Source organism: Ambystoma mexicanum, chromosome 6p (assembly GCF_040938575.1).
Source record: "Ambystoma mexicanum isolate Mex_15411 chromosome 6p, UKY_AmexF1_1, whole genome shotgun sequence".
Lineage (NCBI taxonomy): Eukaryota > Metazoa > Chordata > Amphibia > Caudata > Ambystomatidae > Ambystoma > Ambystoma mexicanum.
The window spans coordinates 986,607,901-986,626,371 of record NC_090935.1 but is presented as its reverse complement, the minus strand read 5'-3'; positions in this window follow the sequence as shown (position 1 = coordinate 986,626,371).

Below are 18,471 nucleotides of genomic sequence, written 5' to 3'. Positions count from 1 at the left end.
GGCGGTGGCTATTGCTCGTCTTCTTCCTCTCCATCCTCAGCTCTTAACGGACCCGTCAGGTCTCCCGCACGAGCTGGTCCCTCAGGGGCATCTCTCCCTTATGGTTTGGAAGATTTCATCTCTTCCTGCTGCTTCTAGGGGCTTTTGCAGGACTCTGTCTGTGTCATCAAGGATTCCTGGGCAGCTTCTACCAAATCAGGATACTCTTCAGCAGGGAGCCGCTGGGTTAGCAGGTGTGTGGCTCAACAGCTCAATCCCGTTTCTGCCCCTCCAGTAGAAGTGGTTAAATTCCTAGTGGAATTGTTTAAGGAAGGTAAGGCATACAGAACTATCAATGGGTTCAGCACTCCAAGCAACAATGGCGCACAACAAGAACGAATCCTGAGACAGGCAGGCAAAGTCTGGGTCAGTGTGGCTCACGAGCAATTGAATGTGGGAATCAGGAACCAGAGCTATTCATTGACTTTTTGGTTGCTGAGCGGCCCAATCCAGAGTCTCCAGGGACAAAGTGAGTCCTTAGTTCTGCACTTCTACTCCCGGAAGTTGTCAGGCACCTATAGGGATCCTTCACCTCCAGTGAGTAGGATCCTGGTTCTAGTGCATACCCAGCAGAGGCCTTGGTCCAACATCAGTGTCAGCCCCACTTTTCCCTTGGATGGGTATGCAGCAGAACCCTTCTCTGCCTTCGGAGATTCTATCTTCACCTCTATGGTAGAGGACTTTGGGACTTGGAATAGACTGTATCCCCAACAGATGATGGGTTGATTTGGTGTGCAAAACACCACCTACCTGTACATAGGAGGAATTTGTGTTTAGGCTGCTTGGTTAAACAGGCTCTCAGGCATGAACTGGTTTTGCAAAATAGCTGACACAAGCACTTACATTTCTTTTCAAAGGTGTTAGTACACTTTTAGGAAAGGAGAAAAGAGTTTGGGGCATTCTTTAAAATATTTGTTTGCAGGGTCTTGCTGGTCGTTAAGGCAATGGCATTTGTGGTAGAGTGATTTCGTTTGTGGAGCAACACACCACCTGCCTGGATGGAAATGACTGGCAGCTTGATTATTGAAGCATTGTGAACTGGTTCATCAGTTGAGGTCAGGTGCAATATTACGCTGCACAGCACTACCAAGTTTTAAAAAATGCACCATCAGGGCTGTCGGTGTCTGAGCTATTTAAGGAAATAGGCAACACCAAATAAGATGTCGTCAAGCACAGCAGCCACATGTGGGAGGGGAGAAGAAAGCCTTGAATTGGTTCACTGTTTACAGCCGAGTACAACAGCTGCTGCTGCCATTTTTGGGGAAATACACATTGCGTTTAGCACCATGGTACAGAACCAGGTTACAAAAAGGAGTAGCACATCAACCATAGCTACAGATATTTCAAGCATTATAACACTAGTTGAGAAGACTACCAGTGCATCTAATGTCACCACTGGCTTGGCCGTTTCTGACATTTGACTACTCACTGCCCAAATACCATCTATCCATGTCATGATTAGCACCATACCATGTATGCCAGAGCCTACCCTCCGCCCCAAAGGAGGTCTAAATGTCCACCTAAAGTTGAGGCAGGTTTTGCAGCAGAGACTAGTACTGTCCCAGAAGCAAGGGTCTGGAGAAAGTTGTGTCTGTGTTTTAGTGCAAGAGAAACTATTACCCTTGCCACCTGACAGGCTTACGTTTATAAAGCAATATTGTCGTGGGTCCACCTTATGAATGAATAAATGTATACATGCTTATTACCCTTGTGTGTATGATAAGCCTTAGAGTTTATCAATATCTTCCTTTGACTGTTTTATCACTAAACTAACAAGTGTTTGCACTTGCAATATTGTGCCGTTTATGCTCGTAAATAGAAACACATTAATAATGCTTTCTCTCTTGTTTAACATTAATCTATATTTTTCCTCTTGTATAACATATGAACCATCAAAATATAATAGTCAAACAATATAGTTCCTGATATTAGCAATAAGGTAGTGGAGTACCCAGCAACCTTCTCTTCTAAAATGTTACAACTACCTACGACCAATAGTAGGTGTGTATGTAGCCATTGTGGCCCAGTAAAACATAACTGCATACTCACAATTGTGATGCTGGGTTTTGGCAAGCCAGGTGACAGGTGAGACCATAAAGACCAACCTCTGGAAAACCCATTAGGTGGACAGGGTTAAAAACACTATGAAATAGTCCATGACCTTGATGGGTAGTTATCTAAGAACAACCTAAATGCATTCTACAGCCACAGATCAAAAAAAGATTACAGGTAAAATATTTCAAAGCCCCCAGGATTAATCTCGCCCTTCCTCTGTGATGGTGTCTCTTGTCCTGGTCAAAGAATATGAGGGGCAAATAAGGTTATGTTTGGATGTTATGCCAAAACTCATACCATGCTAAACTCTGTGTTTCACCAGAACAGGAAAAGATGTAAGGCTAACCTATCAAAAATGCCTAATGATGTCTCTTAATGGTGCAACCATAGAAAATAAATATATTTTTGGAAAATATTTGGAAAATGGCTTTGAACCGGGACAGCCAACCCAGCCCTTTGAGACGAGGTAGCAATACTTTGAGATGAATGGGGATGCAGATACACTCAAACATCAATAATCAAAACGACTCAGGAAGTTGGCAAGGTTGATTGTTTTAATGTCAATTATCTAAAACAGGGAGTATAACAGACATCAACGGACGTCTCACAAAATTATCTCAATTAATTTTATAAAAAACATCATCTTTATAGCAAAAATGTGTCACTGCTGGCGTCATCCTTTGTGGTTGCCAACGCCATTCTACATGGAAAACTACAAAAATCTAGTGCCAAATGTGATAGGCTTAGAGGGAACATCTAGGTATAAGTTCCATAGTAGTCTATGAAAGTGATAGGTTATCTAACGTCAGGTAGGACTACTAAGCCCACCCCTCAACAGGTCACTATGAACATCACTAAATACACGACGTCCCATTGGTTACACAAACTATAGGAGCTTTAATTATGTGGCCCCCCTATAATTGGTTGGCACTCTTACATCCGTCAGTACTTTTCCACCCATGCTAGCAGCACGCAAGCTGGACTTCCAGGTGCTGGTGAGCTGGTCATAACCATAGCTTCCCACCAATTAGCATATCATCTATCATCACCTCAGTGGTCTGCACGTCAATTAAGGCTTTGAACTTGTCCCTGGAAGTGTTCTTTGCTCCGGAGAATTCAGGGGAGTAGAGGAACGCTCTATCTGTGGAGATGTGGTTCGTCATGTTTGTCCAACTCCATCCTTCCACGTGACTAAAGACCACAAATTTGAGCTATGGTGTATTTAAAATACTATAATTTAATGAACCTCTGGTGTCTACCTTGTTTTCGTCCATGCCTTCTGTACAGGAGGTGTGTTCTTTCACACGATTTGTAAATAATGTCTGCTCATCCCAGTCTGTTGCGATCTTGGCTTATTGGGGCTGGTCCAGCCTCGTCTTTCAGAGATTCACTTCTGTAACTCAATTGCTTTTCAACTGGAACACACTGGAAAAGGCCTTCCTTCTCTGGTCCAGCTCTTCTATAATACGTAGTGGAATCATCCATTCTTTATTTACTCCTATATATGTATACAATGGTGCTTGCCACAATCTATTCACTACATAGGTAGCCTCAAGAATACTTTGTCTGCTTGTGTTCTTTGCATCTGTACATATGTAAAGTAACTTAATATCTTCATCGTTTTTGTAGAATAAGCCTCTCCATCTGGAGCCTGGGATGTTGCTTATCTTTGATACTTTCTTGATGCCTTATAGAATATCTACATCCTCTTGTCTCTGCATCTCTTGTAGGTGCGTCAGTATTACTTTGTGCAATGTCACCAATCATCTCTTTCATTCATTTTTCCTGTTTCTTCTGGGATTTCATTCAAATGGCCATCCTACTGTCATGTATGCAGGTATGGCTTTCTTAAAGGGAACCTTGCGTCCAGGATTCTCTTTGGTATCAGTATTTTCACTGGTACTGCAAGTGTTTCACCCTATGGCTTCCAACATATAGACAATATCGGCGAGATGCTTGAGGTGGGGGTACTTGGCTTCTTCTCTATAGCTTATTTAAGCCTCTACAATATTGAAACAAACTATTAGAATTTGGAAAAATTGCTTACATGCCAATGTTTAACCCTATGAACAGTTAACTGCCTCAGGGTGAAGGAGTCTGAAAGCGGTTCTCTGCTTGCTTTCAAGGCAGTTCAGCTTTTTAAATGAGATGTGCCTCCAAATTATTGAAGCAAGCATTACAAATCAGAATCTGAAAAAATTGGCAAAGTGCAGTGTTAGGCCCAAAACCTAGAAATAAGTATTGGCCAATACATTAAATCTGCTTGCTTTTCTTACCCAAGCAGGTCAAGGTCTTTTGTGCCATCAGTGTCCTCCAAGCCCTTCTCCTTCGTGATTCAGCCTGTTTTGGCTTTTGATGAAATCTCGAGAACCTCTCCAAGCTGCCTAAACAGCTTCTTTTTAAAGACTAAGTCCAACCACTGTTGCTCCACATTCTAACGTATAATGATGTCAGTGCTTTATCTTGTTTAAAATATTGTGTACGTTTGTGAAATATTGTGCTCATTGCTGCTCAAGTTTCACATTAGTACCAGCAAAGTGCTATGTGTGATGGTAGTGATAAATGTGTTGAGGGTGCTGAAGGCCAAGACATTTGGGGCTCATTATGAGTTCCCCGGTATCCCGCCTGTAATTCCAGTGGGATACTGAGGAACTACCATACAGTATACAGTGAATATAACAAAAAGTAAATAACGCATGACAATTATAAAGAATTAAAAATAATGAAAAAATACTGAATTATTTAAAGAAAATATAAGTGGGGGTGGGGTAAAGGGTTTCATCTTGTGGGGAGACGATTGAGGTGCGTTTTTAGCAAGGGGAAACAGGGGTTTTGGGGGGGTGGCCCCCATAAAAAAGATGTTTTAATTCGTTAAAATTTCATTTGTTATTTATTGATTTGTTTTTATGACATGGAACCCTACCATACCGTCTCTGCCACCTGATATCCTGGTATTACCGGGATATTAGGGGCAGTGGAGATACCGGTGCCTCCCCATTCCATGGAATCCCCTAGGACTCCATATGATGGGGTTTCCTGAATCACCGGCACTGTTAGTAACGGTGTCAGTGATTCAGGCATTTATCTGCCGGTAGGGGCCTGATCTACCGGCAGTTCAGGCCTGCCAGTAGACCAGAGTCCCTACCGGCAGACTTGGATTTGGGCCGTCTGGAAATATGCTGGTATACATTGTTACTTGTAATGAGGCCACAATGGACTATCTCCCAACTAGTCACAAGAGAAAACTGACACTGAGGCAGACCTCAGCTGCAGCACTGCGTCAGGGTGACATATGGAGGAGCAAATATACTTTTAAATGGTACCTGCCAGAACAACCCCCACATGTGTTTAAAGTGGAGATATTCAACAAAGTATGTGTCTTGTCTATGCTCTCTTTGTAACACCTAGTCAGAGACCCCGAAGTATCCATTGGTAGACTGTTGTCAAGCAATTGCACCACAAACCAGGCTCTCATAGAAGCCAATGGCAGCCATGGCAACTGTTTACTTTGTAGAGTCCCATGGTTCCTCTATTCTTGCCTCAAACCAATATCCAACGGCAATGACTGTTGTCACTGTGAGCCCAGAGCAGATATCTTGTGGGTAGAATTTATTAGTTCAGTTCTAACAGCTGTATCTTGCATTTGCACTGTGTGCCAAAAAATGGTGCTCAATGGGAAGCCTGGGGTAAATCTGGGTACCTCATCAATGCTTGGCCATATGAAGCGACATCATGCACAAGAAGTGGACCAACATATACAGCAGCAACCCCCCCAGGAATAAGCAAATTTTGTCAGGAGACAAAAGCCTCGAAATGCCCCATTGGTTGAACATCATTATAGAAGTCCGAATTTCATTTGTTAGTGAAGTTGGGGTATAGATTGAAGTACGTGGCAAGTGGGCAGGGGAATGGTAAATAAATTGTATTTCAGAGTAGTAACAGTCTGTATGTGTGACATGGTCCCCTGCTAGGCAATGGTGGCTGATTGAGCATTGGTACTAGGAGTCGTGGACCTACCTACATTTCAGCACGGAGGCCCCGCAGGAGGTACATGTGTGATCTCCTGGGACAACACCCTTTTGTTTCAGTTCAAAGCATGGGTCAGTCACATGGGCCACCTTATAGCAACAGCTTCACATAAGAGAACCCCACCCTCAGTTAGCCAGGCCATTAGGGAGGACAATAGAAGGGACACTACCACCTCCATAATTCCGCACTGGATCAAGGTTAAAATCTGGACTAATCCAAATAGGGCACCCAGGGTTACCGGAGAGAGATCACTGTGGTAAAAGCCAGTAAATATTGATAGATTACTTACCCAAACCTACCAACCATTGTATTTTTCAGAGAGAAGAATGGGGAGAACTACATATTCCATAATCACCCTAGTTAGCTAATGGAAACCCCAGACTGGCCAAAGAAACCACACTCACAGTTAAAGGGACAGGAGAACTGTTGGGAGAGTTGGCCAACCCACAGAGGCTCATTGCAAACCCGAGGGAATAAAGCAAAGTGAAACCCACACCTCTTGCCCACAAGATAGAGGAAGGTTCTCATTCTAAACTTCCTAAAATACAAAGGAGCAAAACCCATATTTAATCCTCCTTCTCTTTCTAAATGAGTTCTCAAATTCAGACTGACCTGTGTAAGGCAGGAAAAGGCCAAACACATCTTAAAAGGGGAGAATTGCTTTCAGCTACAGGGAGGGAGTGAAAAAAACTGCAGACAGAAAGAGGCAAGGCGGACTAGTGAAAACCAAGATGTCCGTCCAACCTCATATAGCCTTTGTCTCGTTAAGCCCAACTCCCAAAGTGTCACAGTAAGGAAGTGCTGAAATCCAGCCACAGTGGAGCCTTTCCTAGAGTCAATTCTGCAATATAGTGCTTTGGAGAACAGCCCAGTGGAGGGGCCAGGACAATATAAAAGCAACTCTAAGCATAATCTGTTTGTTGGTTGTTGGAGAGGAGAGCAGATGTCTTGTGGGTAGAGTTGGCAAAGGAGAGGAAGGAGCAATTTGGAGAAGATATTTTAGGAGCAGAGTGTGGTGTGTGATAAACAGCGACATCTTTGAAGTGGCAAAGAAGATAGAAAAGGTATTTGGATGATTGGAGGGAGCAAAGTACTGGAGCCGAGACTACTATCTAAAGAGAAAAAGGAAGGTGGAGGAGAATTGTTAGAGGAGGATTGGAGATATAAGGAGAGGTGGGAATGTTATTGGAGGAGGTTTTGGAACTCAATAAGGAAGTGGCAGAGCTTTTTGAGAAGTTTGGAGAGATTCAGGAGGCTGTCAGAGTTAGGAAAAAGGTCAGAGCATGATTGGAGAAAGCTGACATGTTGAAGGAGGCACCCAATCTCAGGAAGTGGAAGCTGGTGGAGATAATAAAGGTGGCATCTACAATCTGGATATAGAAGAAGCCATAGAGAAGGAACAAGATAGCGAGTTGACATCAGGAAGGTAGAAAGGGCTGGAGGGAAAGGGATTTGTTGGAGATTGTGTGACATTTAGTGAAAGAAGGCAGGTGGAGTACTGTAGAAGGATGGAGAAATAATCAGTGGGAGCCGACCCAGATGAATAGGGACTAGGATTGTGACGAGTCCCCAAGCTGAATGAGAAGAGCACATGGTGAGAGGATGTATGAGCACATTGTGTGGTGACCCAGAGAACAGGACTAGCTGAGGTGCCAGGGAACTCATAAGGTGGATAAGGGGTGTGGCCTGTCACACGCTTTGCTGAGACATTAAAAACCATTGAACTGTATCATGAGAAATGTTTTTCTGTTGTTCCCAATGGCCATTCTGACTGGTTCAAGATGGTTCTCGATTTCAAAGTTACTTATTTGTGAATTCCTGGCTTTCTTATTAACAGCCAAATGAATTTTTTAGCAACTTGATTTAGGATGTCATATTATTTAATTGTATTTGAACACTTTTAAATTATATGAAGATGGAATTGTCACTTAATATGGACAACGGATTATAGTAGCCAATAGATGAAAACAGTAACAATTTGTGTAAGTAAACTTGTCTATCCACCATAGCCTGAGACATCATGCATTCTAAAAATGGTTAAGTCTCTATTGTAGTTGTCCAAAAAGACTGCTTCATTCTTTTTTGCTTTTCTAGAATCTTCTCAAGAATTCTGAGACCAGAAAATATTGTGTCTCTAACTATTTATGGAACAAAGTGTGCTAAATCTAATCAAACACTCTTAAAACAAAAAAAGGAATTTGTTCAGAAAAATGATGAAAAAACAAGGGGGCAGAAGTGGTAAGAAAATACGTTAATGGAGGTGAAATGGAATAACAAGATTGAAATAAGGAAGAATTTGACTAGGTGATCAAAAGGCATAGAACCACAAATAGTACCACTTCTGCCAAATTGTCACAATGCTATAAGTGAAGACAGGTGTGGGAGGCTTCTGAGGTGGAGTTCTTTCATTTTAATAGGGGTGATTTACACGCAAATATGGAATCCACTTAACCAGTCACACGTTCTCATTAAGGAAAATGAAGAAAGGCAAGGATACCCTAGAGGAATGTGCTGAAAATATGCCTCCCAATGGAGGATGTACTTATTCCACTTCTGAGTTAGGAACAGTTTACATTCAATCATTCATTAAGATCTGAATCTTCCTTCTGGTCCTGCAAACATCTGAAAACCTGGCTATTCCCACAAGATCGTCTAAATTAACCTTATCCACAATTATGGCACTTTACATTCCTATGCTTGCCATCACCCATAACTTTCTGCCTCTCGCTGAATTGAACTGCTAATCTATACCTTCCCACCATGCTTGCATTTATATGTATGTATTCCCAAAACTGTATTGCAACTGTTATCACAATGTATGTACTCGTAGAAATGAGCACCCAGATGCCTCAGGGTTAGGCGTGCCTTACAAATGTCAAAATAATAAACATGAGGGAAGGTGGACGGACCAGAATCATACACTTGACAAAGGAGCTACAGGGACCACTGATGGATTGTAGAATACTCTTTCTACCAGGCCCAGATGGCCTATCCAACTTCTAAATGATGGCCATGAGTGTGCCTACAACAGAGCCAGGTATCATGCTTATGACAGTGAAACCTGCCTCTCTATCAGTGCTTACTTACCTGAGTACCCAATCATACACCACAGAGTCAATGGAATTATTGGGAAACCATGAGCACAGTCTATAAAATTGCTGCTCTCCCAGTCTTAATTAATATTTCTAAATAAAGCTATTTGATTATATGTGGCTTCCAAAAATGAATGAAGACCAACCAATCTTTGTCACCTTTCTTTGAAATGGAATCACCCTGACCCTGTTTTTTGTATTTTTGTAGGCTAGCTTCATCTTCAAATTCATGTTAAGGGGCTCATTAAGCAATGGCTCTTCTGATACTATTGTGTCTTTGGCTGCATTCACAAAGATATTTTAAGCACATTGTAGATAATGTGTTACCTTAATCTGACTCACTGTTTTCTTCTTAGGCAGTGGAGGCTTGGGCAGGATTGCAGGTAACATAGAGAAGACAAATAACGAAGGTGGCATGGAAGAGCCATGAGTCTGACCGTAAGGAACATTTACCATGAAGCTTTCAACTGGGAAATTAAAATGTGCTGTTCACACTTGCTCTCATTTCAAAAAAGCAACATTGTATAATCTATTCTCTGATAGGTGGGGAAACGGTCCAGTAGTTACAAGGGTAGCTGATGTTTTTCAGTGCAATTTATGGATACCTTGTTGGTCTGGATTCTGAGTATAAGTCATTGATTGTGTTGTATTCGACATATGCCTGTAGTTGTTTAGTTACTTCACTTTCTAGAGTTTTGCTGTGATATAGGAGATTTGGCAAAGTCAATAGTTGTCTCAAACCTTCAGTTAAGCAGTGGAGTTTTTAAAAAATAAGGTTGTAAAAACTGCATTCTTCAACAGGCCATGGGCTATACTATTGAGGGAACAACTCACCCAGAGTTATGTATTGATCAGTGTGGGTTGAGGCCTGTGACAGAATGCCATCTGTGAGGGTGTAAAAGCCTTAACTGTTTGGATTTGTAATAATAAAATGAAGCAGGCAATTCTGTTTCTGAAAGGAGGCATGCTAATTAGACCTCCATGTCATAATGCACCATGCCAACAAAATTGTGTATTCATGTACCCTTGCTGTGACAGTTTTCTGACATCTCCAGCAACTGCCCTGCAATGGTAGCAGGGTGAGTGCAAATGCCACATGTACATTCAAGACAGATGCAGGAACACAATGTTTCAACAAGTCGTTGTGGGGTTTTAATTATCAGTACCTCTGAGTCAAAACGTAATAACTATGTACCCTAATCGGCGTGGTGGCACGTTAAACTATAAATAAAGGCCATGTCTCGTTAGGACATGGTGGGTTACTGTGAGTCACACAATAATAAAGTCACAGCATTTGGATATTATATTAGTGTCAGATTAGTAAGAAAAGCTCCTGTCATGATAGGGATGTGTTAGCTGTCTGACATGGGTGTCTACACAACCACATTGAACCCTGCCTGGGCAAGCTGCTCTTTTGATCATTGTGAGAATGGTGACACCCTCCTTCATAACCCAGACACCCTACATGCGAGCCCCCCTGGGAGACAGTGCTTTAGAAACAGTCCTAACATAACAAAGACACCCTCACACTTGGATTCTGATCACTTGAGTCCTTTAGAAGTAGACAGATCTCAGAAAGGTGTGGGTTAGAGTAAGTAGAGGAGTGGTGGAGGCTGAGCGAGGGGTTTCACTATCTTGGATTCTGCTAAGAATCATTGCGCTTCCTGCCGCCATACTTCCTGCCGATGAAGCACTGTGAAGGCATAGAAGACTTGTTACAGCAACCTGAATTGGACCCCTGATCAATGTTCCCTCTAACTAATTTTTTCTAAGTGCGGAACAGATTGCCTTTCGTGCGCACTTTATTTTCCATGTGCGCAACTGACTCACAAGGTAAGCCATTTTGTGAGCATTCGTAGTTAGTGAGCTACCATCTCCAAAGAGAGTTTGGAAAGGAATTGCCACTTCCAAATCACTGCAGTTCTTTACTCATCGGCATAAAAGGTGCATCTTAAAACACTTTTTACAAACACATAGGTTAAAAACATAAATATTTTATATGTGATTATACCAGTTCAGGACCTCAAGATATGTCACAGTGGCTAGCAAAAGTACTCCTGTCCAGAGAAAGAAGTGTGCTTTATGCCACTGGAAAAACACTCATGTGTATTACAAAAAAACAAATATTGCTTTTCATAACTGATGTGGCTATCAAAAATTAGACTGGATACAATATTTGCAGATGGAATAAAAGCAACTAAAAGGAATGCGTCATTAAACATGCCAATAGAAGTTCATGTGCAACTTTAATGAAGTAATTCAAGGGCCATGAGAACATACCTCTCATAATTTGGGTAAGGATGATAATTGTATCAGAATAACTGCGCCACAGAATATGATGATCAAAATTCCCTGGCTTCTGCTTACTATCCACATTATGTTGTCTTGTTAGTTACTCAAAACTAGCCTTACAGCTAAGAGACATATACATCATCCATTTTTAATGCCTAAAAACAGAACAATTTGCCCAGTAAAAATGGAAAACAATGAACACATAGGAACCAACCCCTGGCTTCTGCCCTAAAAGCTCCATTGATATTTTTTCTAATCAGTGACCAGCAGAGCAGTGGCATAGGAAGGCGCTCTAATAATATTTCTGACCAAACTCAAGACAAATTTTAAGGGCAAAGAACATCTTTTAATAAGCATGCAGTAACTATGTTGGCAAAGCTAAACACCTTTTGTACTCCCTGAAAAATCATTTCACTCTAAGTAGGAAACAAATTCTTACCAGAGCCTTGCTTGTAAACTTGACATAGGAAGTAAAATGACTGGGCACATAATACAGCCTATAGCTTTGCCCACCTTTCCTCACCACAGCCTAGACAAAATTCAACCAGAGATTTAGTGAGGTTTCTTCTAGAGCCCTGTTGAAGTGAATCATATAATGCATGCCTTTTAGGTGAACAGCATCAATGCTCAGGGGTACAACAACTTGAGAGACTTCTTCTGTAACTAGGGTTCCCTCTGTAATTCATTGTTATCAGTTAAAAAAGATGCAGGGGGATGCTACAGTCAGTAAACACAGAACACATGTTTATATTGAAATGCCGTCCGCAGCTCAGCATAGAAAGAAACAAAGTGCAGTTCTGTAGACTGTTACTAGAGTTTCCTTTCCTTCAGCAAACAAACATATTTTCTACAATGTACTGTACTGCCAAAACAACTGACGTGGGTTTTGAAAGTTACTGATTTGTTCATCACCCACAAGGAGTGTTCTCCTGTGCCCCTTCACCCGTACCCTTCCCCAGCTCCTGTGTTCTCCTCCAATACTAACTGACAGGGCACTGTAAAACGTGAGAGATTGTTGCAGTGAAACACTCGTTGGGCTATTTGCATACTCATAATACTTTGCAAGCAAAACATATTTTGTGCCTCTCATTGATATTACATGCATTTTAAGAAATGGCATGAATCCGCAGGTAAACAATTATTTTGCAGTGAACACAAGATCGTTTGCAACTTATTCCACTCTTATATATTGTTGGGTAGGATTATACAACTGATAAGTGAAATCATTGTTGTATAGCATTGAGTTACAATATGATGTGTCAAGGTTTATGCCCAATGCAACTCTGAACACTTAGAAAGGATGCAGATTGTGTGAAAAGCATTCTACTGTCTGAATATCCATTGCCCTAATACTATAGACAAGTAATACCTGGCGTAGCCCATGCCCATTATCCCTTGCAGGCCAAGTAAATGATATTGCAATGTTGCTCTCTAATTATAGAGTAATGTTAGCAATGCTAAAGTAGGAGCCTCTGAGTATGACATTGGTCTTCTCAAATTCCTGAGAGGGCAAATTAATATTTCAGTTTTATAATGTGTTAACATGCAAGGGACCACTTCAAAGCAGTTGTGTGACATATGTACTAAGAATAGGAAGCATGTGGTGAGGTTATACATCCAAGTAGCCTGTTTACCTACAGTCAGTATCCGATATTTGAGATGATAATTAGGTTAGATAGTGTGGGTGATGCTTTCATTATTATTAATATTAGTGCATTTATTGAACGCTGACCTGGCTTCGAGAATCAACAGAGTGCTTTGCAATCGTAGGGGGAATAACACAGTGAGGGAAGCAGAGAAAAGCGGAGTGGGAGCTAACAGGGTAGAGCAATGGTGGGCAATTTGCAGCAAGGCATCTACAAGCAGCCAGGGCAGGAGACAATGTGGGGCAGATCACAGAATCTCAGGTACTCTGGGGAGTGGAGGGTTTGTGGACCTATGTATTACAGAGGAGCCATTCCTTGAAGAGGAAGGTCTTGAGCTCTTTCCTGAACTGTAGCAGCAATGGAGTAAGTCTGATGTTGATGGTGGAGGTTCCAGAGTATTGGAGCATAGACAGAGAAGGGTGTACTTCTAGTTTTTTCCTTCCTGCACCGTCAGAGTTCAAGCCTTCACATTTCCTCACTTCTGGTGGATTGCAGTCCTCTGGAGATGCCGGGTTTCTCAGTGAGGTAGCTTGGGGACTTGAGGGTGACAGCCTTGTAGATGATGCAACAGGATTTTAAGATGATATGGGATTGCAGTGGGAGCCAACACAGTTTGAGGAGGGTCAGGGTTGAATTTCTAGAGTCCTTTCATGAGTTGTGCTGCAGCCTGCAGGGCACATCTCAGATTAGAGTATGCGCATGTTAGACTAAAGCATAGAGGTCATAGGCGGGGAAAGAACAGTAGTTCTTTAATGTGTGCACGCATACCTTAGTCAGACTTTTCTGTTCATGGAGCCACTTTTTAATATTAATGTTTACCTCTTGTGGCTGCATTTTGTTTTTAGGTTTTTAAGGTCACGCTTGCATAGTAGGGTAACGTAAACGAGCTACACCAGAATATCATGACTAGTTAGTTATTTTAAGAGAAAGCAAATGTCAAGTAATTGCTGTGGCTTGAGCCTGATTACATTTTTTTGCATAGGTGAGAATTGCCTGTGTGCGCTGCTAAAATTCTTTTGAGCGGCACCCATAAGGAAGCTGGGCAAGCGCACATGCATACAGCTTAGAGGGAACATTGGACACAACAATGGGCATATACGCTATGTTGAACTTTCAACGGATTCTGTGAGATTTTGTTTGAGGTCACTACTATTCCAAGTAAAAGGAGCAAGATCCTCTGCATTTTTTTTTCTATTAACATAAACTACATTGAAATACACCACATAATATATTTACACTCTAAAAATGTCTTCCTTTACGCACATTAGTCCGTGTACACAGGCTTTTCCACTAGTCTCTCTATAAAACAGTATTCATTTAACTCTTCAGATCTGAAGTCCAATATGTAAGGGGAAGGCTGGCTCAAATACCAGGTTTACGTCTCAACTAAATTGTGTATTCCTGGACAAATAATGTTATTTCACTGTGCCATATCTGCCAAAATTGAGATCCCATGTTTCAGTTATGGGGGTGCAGAGACAGGATGCCTTGTTGTGTCCAATGTTCCCTCTAAACTGTATGCATGTGCGCTTGCCCAGCTTCCTTATGGGTGCCGCTCAAAAGAATTTTAGCATACCTGGCCGCCGGCCTCCACATTTCCCAAAAAGACAACCATACCTGGCATCCGACCTCCCAACTGCCAATTATCATATCATATCATAACCTGGAACATCACTGAGTAAAGACTCAATCAGAAAGACAAATACTTGACTGGAATTTGTAAAATATTTCCAACCCGATACCAAATTATCTAGCATTTGCACAAGAGACAACATAAATAAGCAAATGCACTTAGCAACAGTTTTGCTGATTAGGTTTGACAGAATGGAGCATGCAGGTTTGTCCCAAATCGGCAACATCTAAAAACGTTTGCACTGAAGCAACAATGAATCAGACAGTTTGTATACTAAGCTTAATGTGTAAAGCACAAAGAACTGTTTTTACTATATGTATGTTTATATTACACAGCAAAAATGGAAACAGCTGTTTGCTCCATTCCCTATTTTACAAGCCGTCAAATTGCTGCTAAAGTCATTTGGTCCATTTTGTTTTTGCACAAAGACTAAGTGTAGAATATTTAGCACGTGTTCTTTTTGGGGGTTTTTTTATCATTGCGGCATTGTGGAGGTTTGCTGCTCTTCTGGCATTGCTGGTAACAATAAAACTCAAAAAAGATCTTATTGCTGCGAGTCAAGATTATTCATTAGCATTCTTTATCCTAATACTGCTTGGATCATTCCCTTAACAGATTACTGTTGATGCTCACTCTATGTTTTTGAAAACAGGTACTTTTGATAATAACATACAGATGCATAATTGATGCATAGAAACACAAATAAACCCTGACACAATTTCTACTACTAAGCTTGCGCAATGATTCGGAAGCCACAATATCCTCGAGAGTGTGCATGGGTCTGAAACCTGTGGCTATACACGTTTTGGACTTGGATTCCCATGTTGCCTCACCATTGACTATGCAGGGTAGGGATGATGGTTGTTGTAGTTCAAACCATCTGGAGAGCAAACGATTGCACAGCCCTCGGGTATCACCTGTCATGAAGAAGTGTGTTGTGATTCTGCTGGTCATCAAATTCACTTTCACAATTTGATTACATTCACTTGTTTTGAGATCCAAGATTAGGAATGTTCTTAGTTTAGGAAGATCATCATTTTAATACACTACCGTGCAATTCATGCTTTTTCTCCAAAAGCTGAGTGGGTCTTCTAAAGTGTGCAAATGTACGGTTTGTAATGGATTTATATATTGTAAACCAAATGGTGTAGAAGTCAACAGTCATTGGATAATAACGTGTTCTGTAAAGAGATGTGTATGGCTCGTACAAGCCAACCATACATATAACTGTGAAGACAGAGAAACTTATTTTAGTGAAGTTCTACTCGAGGTTAAAATTGCATTTGCTAGGAATGACATGAGCAGTAAAGCTAGTACATTTCAGAAATAAAAAATCTACGCGTGAGACATAGCCTGCTATGCAAGTACATTTTATTCCTACAAACAAAAAACAGTAAGCTATTAAATGTTAAAGTTATTTTTCTTTATATGAAATTGTTTTATACAAAAGGTGAGTGAGTTCAGATAATCATCCTCCTTTCACACCCCTATTAAAAACACTCCAACCGACAGGAGAGGTAGAGAGAGCAAGATAAATACATGTATTCCTTCACTCTGTGAAAACAATGGCATGATGGACTCCAGAAACTCTGCTCCAGAGAGTCTAAATGAAAAATGAATGGATTTCATCAAAACAAGCGTGTTTCTTCTGTGCACCTCATTATGATTTTACCATAAAGGGCCAATCCTTTTCATAGCATCTTAATCCTTTTCTTTGCAAGCTTATATTTGCCACCTAGTTATATTGTAGAGTGTTCCCTCGACAGTGATGACTCTTTTTTTTCACACACATCACCAAACAAGGGTGCCCAGATCAAGTAGTGACATCCGCCTGGAACCAAAACACTACAATAAAAAAAATTCAGAAGATCTTCTTTCTCTCACCTCGGCACCAAAAACCTGGACGATTTACCAAAGAACATATGTAACACAAGAAACCACCTATTATTCAGAAAACTACTCAAATCCTGGCTCTTCACCGCATAACTAGAATTACTCTTAGAGAGGCATACACACAGATGAAACAAGGAAGAATTAAGAAACCAACCCTGTATCCCCGCCAAGGCACCATCCAAGGCATAAACAGAATCTAAGGAAGCCGATCCAAGAGATACCAATTTACCAAGTGATAAATAGATATCCTAGGACGATACCCTGGACCAAACGCAAGTGAGAGCGGGATGTAAACATAAGGACGACTTATCAATAGAACCATGGCCTACAAATTACACATAAACTCCAAGAGACCAGAGAAGGAAATAGATAGCAAGGGAGTAGCGACTGCTAATCTATAGCCCTGATATCAGAGGAGGAGCCCGGACACACCCCATCCCTTTACAATATGCTCAAACACAATACAGATGGAAATGTGCCGTAATTTATTCATAACAATTAGATGAACTAGTAAGGATTACGCCTATCGACAAGACAACTAGATACAAAGAACAAGATCTTTAAGAACTAGGACATATAACCCGCTAACCCTATGCTCAAAATCTCTGCATACTTAACTCACCCGAAAATCCACACAACCATCTTTTTGCTCAGCAAACCGAACACATTTCACCACAACAACAAACAAACAACACATAAACTGCACCACAGCACATGAGGTCTCGCATCGGTCCGACATTCACACCAAAGCTCAGCGAACAGTGAAAACCGAACTGAAGCCGCCAACAGCACATCACTTCTTTCACTTTCCTACTCCCTTTTTACCCAACTAACTGACCCCACCCTTCTTGTTTGCAGATCCGCCTGAGTGCCTGCGGACCAATTCCATTGGTGATGGTGTGCAATATAAATACTTTTAACATTAACATTAACATTAACATTTGCATTTACGTTTAAATTCATATATGGATATTCCAAGACAATCCAATATGATTGCCTGCAAAACTCATTGAAACACTTGAGTACACCTCAAAGCCATCTGAAATCCACAACATGACTTAGAGTAATACCACCAGCACACTAGTTGGGCCTCCATGAACTGTCTGCAGGCCAATCAATGAATCTCTCACACCTTCTTTTGATTATTTTCCCTGGTCAAAATACTAATAATTATACATTCATCCCAACAACCACTGTAACTCACCCTTACGTTTTTGTTTTCCTATTTGATGTGAGTAAAGTCTGTATTTCTTTTGTCTCTATGACTTTTCCAGTTCTTCCTCTTTCCTGCTCTCGTTTGTCCTCTTTCGTTTTCACCACACAGCCACCACTCTGGATGCCACCCTGGGTGAGGGTCACAATTGGCCTTGTATGCAGACCAGACTCAGTGCTTTAAGACCATGAGGGTGATGATGTGTGAAAAAAGAATAACATGATAACAAACAGAAAAACATTTGGAGGACACAACTGATTTTTTAAAATGAGAAATCTCATATTAAACATTAAGAATGGAACAAACTTTATGGAGAACAGAAATTAATCAATACCTCTAACACAAAGTTGACTATCTATACGGTTGTATACGAATTGTTCGTTTTACAATTGCTCAAATTACAATTGACCTTTTCACAATTGACCGAATTGAACCCCCCCCGCAGTCCGGCACCCAACGCAAACCCCCAAAACCCTATATATATATATATATATATATATATATATATATATATATATATATATATATATATATATATATATATATTACATGGCCATGGTAGTTATGGTTAAGTTGGTG